Raw genomic sequence first — 8,119 nt, forward strand, 5'->3', positions numbered from 1 at the left:
CACCATTTCCTAAGAGAAAAGGGGATCTTGGATCACCTAGGCCAGTAGCTTTCCAATTACTCAGTAGGGCCCTAGGTTCTCACAAATGTATCTCAGGAGTAAGGGGTAAGAAGATCTGGGAAAGATTCATGGCCTGACATTTGCTTTAATTTATATATTTGTGGCTTAGGCATAAGATATTATTCAGGAATAAAAAACTTTTGTAGTTAAAAGTCACGAACCCCAGCAGTCTACTCACTTAGACTAGGAAAGTGAGGTCCCCGGGCCAATGACCAGTCAAAGGCTACACTTAAATATACCAATTCTCTGACATCAAGTGGGTGTCCAACAACTCGGTTCAATTCTGATATTGGCATCCAACTCCACATGTTGGGAGGCTCAGTCCCACAAGACTTCCTTTAGTTCAGGTGCCTGCTGCAAGGCCCAGGAGCCACCCGCCCTTCTGCCTGACCAACGTGGCTAGACATGCAGGGGTTCCCATGAGACCCCTTCTGGTTTGACAGTAAAGGACTCACAGAGTTCAGGAAGCATCCTACTTGTGATTGTAGTTTCATTGTAAAGGATACAAATGAATAGCCAGATGAGATCTGTAAGGTGACAAGATTGGGAAGGGTCCTGAGTGCAGAGGTGTCCGTCCCCGTGGAATCTGGGCTGCACCACCCTGACCGTGCTTCATCAGTGTCCACTAACCAGGAAGCTCTCTGAGTCTCCGAGTCGGAGACTTTGCCAAGGTTTCATTACATAGGCACGATTGGTAAGATCTTTGGCCATGTGCTTGAACTCAGTCTCCAGCTGTTCTCAGGATGTCTGGGCAAGCCTGAGACTAAAAGTCCCAACCCTTTCATCACTTGCTAAGTCTTTCTGGCATGGCCAGTCCCACCCTGGGTACATACTTCCAAAGAGTCCAGTAAGAGTTGCCACATTAACATAAACTCAGCTGTGGCCAAAAGGGGCTCCTTATGAATGACAAAGACACTCTAACACTAAGGAAATTCCAAAGGATTTTGGAATTTTAAAGTTCTGTGCAAGAACCAGGGACAAAGACCAGATATTACTTTTTGTTAATCATATCTCAAGGGCCAAATCTGAAACTGCTGCTACCCCAGCATACCTCTTAAGAGCTGGCTGGCTGTTTTCTGAGTGGTCCAATGGGAGAGCCTGTTCCAGCTTCCAGGGATCACCTACCTCTTTTTGTTCATGGCCCCTGGATGCTGGAACAGGCTCTTCCTTCGGACCACTCCGAAAATAGCCAGCCCTCTATCCAGACCAGGCAGAATAAAATGTTCCCAAAATTTTCTCCATTGAGTCAAGCTTTGCCAGAACAATGGCAGTTATCAATAGGTAGCTATAAAACAATGGTCCAGGAAGTAACCTGACTTCTTTTAAGTTTGTTTTTCAGATCTAAAGCCAAGCCACAAACCACAGAGACATACTGGATATCTGGCGGGGAAAGTCTCTTCCTGCATCCCATAAGTCTAGCACAACCCCAGAATGCCTCACTTTACTGACACATACCCAGACATCGGTGGGACCCCAGTGTTCCTAAAGAACGAAAAAGTCAGCCAACCTACACCCTGATTGGCTAACCCCAGCAACTTCCATGTTCCCAAGCAACAAACACCCCAAAGCTTCACATTCAGCATGTAGGACCTGGGGCCCTATCTCAGTATTCTCACCCTCTGCAGTGTCTCAATAAATCTGCTATGCTTCTATCAGAGTACTAATCTAAATTCTTTTATATCAGGAGATAAGAACCCAAACTTGCTGATAACATATCTTCCAAGCCAACAGAGTAGCATCTTCAAATCTCTCTCTCTTTCTCTGCTTCCGTTAACACATGGCCTTCTGTTTAACACTGGCCCTCCTGCATTCCTCTTATAAAGACCCTATGATTGATTACACCAGATTAGTCCAGGATAATCTCCCCATCTCAAGATCCTTAACTTGATCACATGTGCAAGGTCTCCTTTCCCTGTAAGGCAACATACTCATGGGTTTTGGGGATGAGGGTGTGTGGAGGTCTTTGTTAGGGCCATTATTTAGCTGACCACGGTTCCAGCCCATCACCATTATTGGCATGGGTCTGCCAGTTTCTAATCAGTTTTGCTCCATCACAGATCTATGGTGACTTTACTTGTGGAGGAGGAGACTGTGTCTCCTTCTCTGAGCTTGTTTTTCTGGCTGGCCCCTTCCTAGTTTTGCTTTTGATGACAGAGGACCATATTTACTCAAGGGGAGAGAACTTCATGGCAGGCTGCTGCACACCCGTGTGAACTCCCTTTTGTTCCCTCGCTGTGTGTCTGCTGGGTCTGAGCTGCATTTCTGGTCGCCTACACTGAGGGTTGGGTAGGATGTTAGGAGATATTATTCAGCCATCCTGCGACTTCCAGATGAGTCTTCACCAGAGAGCCCTTCGAAGAGAAAGTCTGCATTTTTTCAGACTAAACAAATTGGCACTTTATTTCCTACTTGGGCAAAGTTTGGCCATTCAGAAGACATGGTGGGCCGTCCAAGCAGCATTTGCAAAGCTGTTTCTCCTCTCGCATCACCCACTGACGTGTTGTGTGAACATGAGGAATTTGTTTCCTTTTCTTATTTTTCTAAGAAAAAGCTATAGTAGCTCTAATGAGAAATGTCTTTACTCCTATGTTCCTTCATAGGGCAGTGTTTTTCAGCCCCTGGGGGCATTGGAGTTGGAGCCTAGGGGACATTCAGCAATGTTTGGAGGCATTTTGGTAGTAACAACTTGGGAAAGAGGCTGCTCCTGGCAGCTAGCTGGGAGAGGCCAGGAATAGAGCTAAACATCCTTCAGTGCGCAGAACAAAAGACAGATCCACAGAACAAAGAACCAACTGGCTCAAAGGCACAACAATGTTGCAGTTAAGAAACCCTGTCTTAACCTCAAAGAAGAGAAAACAAAGTCCTAATAATTTCAGGTTCTCTCCCTCCCTCCTTTCCTCCCTCCCTCCCCAGACTTACTTGGTCTTCTCCTGATGCAGACCCTGGCTCGTGGGGTCTGCCATATTGTGGATGAGACATGAGACATTCACATGGACTACTGAGTCTTGTGGAGAAAAAGGGCGAGCGTGGCTTTGTCTCTCAAGGGGAGCAAAAAGCCACAGCCTCCACCACAACAGGCCTTTATTGGGTGTCTTAGCACATTACATGATGGTCCTCATTTACTATGCACAGGTTTGCTTTAGGTGGTTACCTTTTGCAGAAAACAAAGGAGCAGATGTTGCTAATCACATCACCAAAGAAGCATATTTGCAAATGAAAAGGGAAAAGCAGTTGAACTGGTTACACTCCATACTGGGGAGTTTTAGCATGGATTTTAGGAAATTACAGTAAGCACTTGCTGTCTCAATTCAGGGTTAGGGAGTTTTAGCTAAAGCAAGTCTCAAAGCAGCTTAGGTACAATACAGGCCTGATTCCCCATGGGAGAACCTATCTGTGGGCGTGGGTCCTGTGCATTGAACCTTGCTTTCCACTGGGAGCTGGGTCCATGCCATGCAGAATGGTCTCCTACGTTCTCCACTCACAGGGAGTAAGAAATCTTATTTGTCAGAATATGGGTCAATTATTGAGGCAGATTAATAAACAGGCAAGGTCTTTGTGCTCCCAAATCTTCAGAAACAAGAACCAGGCTACTACTTCCTCTGGTCTCATCTATCCTCAGATACAGCAAGTGTCCTTTATCCTGTCATGTTGCTGACAATGCAGTAAAAATAATAAGCAGAACATCCGTGCCAGGGACAGGAGGAGGGGAAGAGAACTGTTCACTGATTACTGAAGACTGTCCTTCAAGGTCTGCAAGTGTGAACTCAAATCCTACTCTTAATGCTCTGCCATGTGAACACATGGATGAGAGGTGTGTCCTTTTCAAGGTTTACATTTGGAATAGGAGCCCTGTGAACTCTGATCTAAGCCACTTTCTATAATACAGTTTACTGGATAATGAGAATTTGGTGGTGACGGGGTGGGAAAATGCAAAACCCTACATAAAGCTCATAGAACCATATATAAACTGATGATCCAACTTGGTGGAAATCTTCCCTTAGCCAGGAGGGGAAAGGAGTGCATTTGAGATTTGAATCCTTTGCACTTTGGTGTCTTGTCTTGGTGACTTAGATGTGAGACATAGATAAACAAGATGAGGACTCAAGGCTCTTTTCTTCATTTTTATTTCCCAGGCCATAGTCTTATGTATTTACCCATGTAGTTACCATATCTGGTGTCCTTTGTCTATTTCACATTTCCACCTGAACAGAGCCAGGTAAATTTCTTTTCCGAACAGCTTTTCTCAAGTAAGGCTGTAAGCCACAAGGCCTTGAGTAAACCAACAGATTCTAGCAAGCAAGACTTCTTTGGACTCTGTCTCAGCTTCAACTGAGTAACTGAATGAATGCTTGAGAAGTCAGGCCCTTAGCAGGAAAACAGATGGGCAAAAAAAATTTTTATTTTAAAATTGAACCAAAAAAAAAAGATTCCTTCTTCTCATGACAGAAAAAAAAGTAAGAAGAAAAATAGGCCACTGTTTCCTGTGTTTGTAGTTAAATAAATTATGTAGTTATAGAGGATTTTAATTCTTCCTTTAAGTGCAAAGAAAACCAATAATTTTGAAGTGGCTTCATTGATCAAAAAATAGCTACCGCTGCAAACATTTATATACACCACAAAAGGTATAAGCCTTCTTTACCTCAATACGAATATTATCTTATTACAGTTAATAGTTATCGAGCTGTCTATTTTGTCCCAAGCACTGGTTAAAGACACTACAATGGCATTATCCAATTTAATCTTCATCCTAATCCAATCCTCAGCATTAGATGCTGTTATTACCCTGATTTTATAAGATAAGAAACTGAGGATCAGGGAGGTAAAGAGCCGGTGAAGTGTCAGAGAAGGAATTTTGAACAAAGATTTGGCTGACCCCATGGTCTCTCTTAATCCTGTCCCATAGAATTTTCATCCAGACTGACCCTGTATGTTAGCACATGCAGACTCCATCTTGTGAATGACCAGAAGCTCATTCCATAGATTTCTTTTCTTGTAAGTCTTGGATGAGTTTTGCTATTAGAGTGATGATGGATTCACACAATGAATTAGGAAGTATTCCTTTCTCTTCATTTTTTTTGGAAAAAAATCTGTAGACTAGGTATTATTTCTTTGTAAAATGTATGGAAGAATTCACTGGTGAAATCTTCTGAGCCTAGAGTGGTTTGTTTTTTTTTTTTTTTTAGTTTTTAAGCTACAATTTCATTTTATTTAGTAGGTATAATGCTATTCATGTTACCTGTTTCATCTTGAATGAGCTTTCATAGTTGGTGTCTTTCAGGGAATTTGTCCATTTCAGTCAAGTTGTTGAATTTATATACATAAAACTGCTCATACTGTTATTTGCCTTACTGTCTTTTAACTATCTATAAACTCTGCAAAGAGATTGGCTTTCTAATTCCTGACATTGGTAGTTATGTCCTCTCTCTTTTTCTTGACCAGTCTGGCTAGGCATTTATCAATTGTATTGATATTCTCAAAGAATCAGTTTTTACTTTTACTGGTGTCCTCTGTTTTCTGTTTCCTATTTCATTGACTTCTACTGTGATATTTATATGCTTTTTCATGCTTGCTTTGAATCTCATGTGCTTTTCAATTTCTATTTTAAGGTGGAAACTGAGGTCACTGAATTGAGGCCTTCAGAATTTTCGAATGTATTTACTATTACAAGTTGTAAGCACTGCTTTCCCAATATGCCACACCTTTTCATATGTCCTATTTTAATTTTCATCTAGTACAAAATACTTTCCAATTTCCATTTTTATTTATTCTTTGACCCAAGGGTTATTTAGAAATATGCTTTTAAGCATCCAAATGTTGGAGTTTTCCAGAGATGCTATTAATTTCTAATTTAATTCTATTATAATCACAAAACATACTTTGAATGACTTGAATCCTTTTAACTATATTGGGACTTCGTATTTTGGTTCAGGATATAATCTATGTGGTTCAATGTTCTGTGTGGACATTCAAAACACATTGAAAAGAACGTGCCTTCTGAGGCTGTTGGTGATGCAGGTGTTCTGGTGGTCTAGGACGCACTGTAGTTTGTTGGCTTCATGCAGGAAAGAATTGAAAAATGAACTAGCACAGAGTTTAAAGTAAAAGAGTTTATTAATGAAGCAGTGACACAGAGATTGGGCTACTCCATAGGTGGAGCAGCCCCCATTTAGTAGGATTTGCTTCCTTTATTGAGGTTCTTTTTATTGGGGGCAGGGCATTCAATAAGGGGGAGAAATACTGAGGATCTTTCCAGGAAATGGGTGATTTCTTGAAAAAGCTGCATCAGCTATCTTGTGTCCTTATGTGGGCTTCCCATTTCCCATCATGGCAGTGTGCAATGTATCATTTAGCATACTAAGGTGTTACATTAAGTGTGTATGATGAGGCTAGGGGTTACCTACAGGTGAAATTAGTTGCCATGTTGGATCAAGCTGGTTTCTGTCAGTTTTAAGCCATAAATCCAATGAGAGATGGTCTTAATTTCTTGTTGAAAGTTCCTGTAGCTTTTACCAACTGTGGCTGTTTTGTCACATACTCTATCTCATTCAGTGGAGTGTGATGTGTTAATTCAGTAAACTTAGTTCAGTGCTGTTCAAGTCTTCTATATGCTTGCTGACTTTCTTTTACTTGTTCTATCAGTAATTGAGAGAGGAGTTTGAAATTTCCAACTATAGTTATGAAACTCTTTCTCTGTTTTTGCTTCATGTCTTTTCGAGGTCTGTTATTAGGCAGAGCACATAAGCACGTATGTGCTCTGGAGTAACTGGCCCCTCTGTTATTATGAAGTAAGCTTCTTTATTCTCTGCTCCAAAGTCTATTTTCTCTGATATTAATACAACTGCTCCAGCATCTTATAAATATAGTGTTGACATGGTATACCTTTTAAAAAAATCTTTTTATATTTCATCTATTTATATTTAAAGTGCATTTTTGGTATTTCCAGCATATAATTAGGTCTTCTTCTTTTTGAAAAATCCAAACTGGCCTTCTTGACTTTTAATAATTTAGACCATTTAACTTTAATGTGATTATTGATATAGTTAGGTTCACATCTATCATCTTACTATTTTTTATTAGAACCACTTGTTTCTTTGTCTCCTTTCTGTTTCTTCCTTTTGTTGGATTAATTAGGTACCTTTATGATTTAATTAAAAATAATAGCTTTATTGAGATATAATTCACATACCACAAAACTCATCTTTTTAAAGTACATGACTCAGTGGGTTTTAGTAAATTCAGACTTACTTAACCATCACTTCCAATTCCAGAACATTTTCATCATCCCTGAAAGAAACTCCATACTCATCATGCAGCCATTCCACACCCCTTACTCTCCCCAGTCCTGGGCACCCACTATTCTACTTATGTCATTTTGGGTAGTTTGTGTGTTTCTAGAATTTGTACACTACCTAGATTATCTAATCAGTTGGCATAAAATTGTTCAACAAAGGGAGGCCAGATGGATGTCTTTTCTGAATAGCTTATAGAAATAGAAGCAAGATTAATTATCTATGGTGACTATGGATAGACCCATTGCCAACAATGTTTCATCTTTATTGAGATAAAATTGCCAAATAAAAATTATAAATATTTAAGGTGTATGACCTGATGTTTTTAGAAACATTTAAATTATAAAATAATAACCACAATTAAGCTAATTAACATACCCATTACCTCACAATGTTACCATTTTCTTTCCTTTGTTTGTGGTGAAAGCACTTAAAATCTACTCTCTTTGCAAATTTTAAGTATGCAATAGAGTATTATTAGTTATAGTCACACTGCTATGCATTTGAGCTCCAGAACTTATTCATCTGGCATAACTGAAATTTTTTGTTCCTTGAACAATATTTCCCACTTGGCAACCTCCTCTGGCAACATGGTCAAATAGACAAGAGCCCTGAGAATGAAGCTTTCTAGGGAACTGCCAAAATGGATCACACAGTGACAGGTTATATAGTGACAATTCTCCGGGGATGAGGTTCTTCCCCTTCAGTGGCTACCAGGTTTCTGGTTTTAGTGACTACTACAATTGCATGGCTCCTCTGTTTGAAGGCTA

The sequence above is a fragment of the Phyllostomus discolor genome, chromosome 3, assembly GCF_004126475.2.
Source record: "Phyllostomus discolor isolate MPI-MPIP mPhyDis1 chromosome 3, mPhyDis1.pri.v3, whole genome shotgun sequence".
In the NCBI taxonomy this organism is placed as follows: Eukaryota; Metazoa; Chordata; class Mammalia; order Chiroptera; family Phyllostomidae; genus Phyllostomus; species Phyllostomus discolor.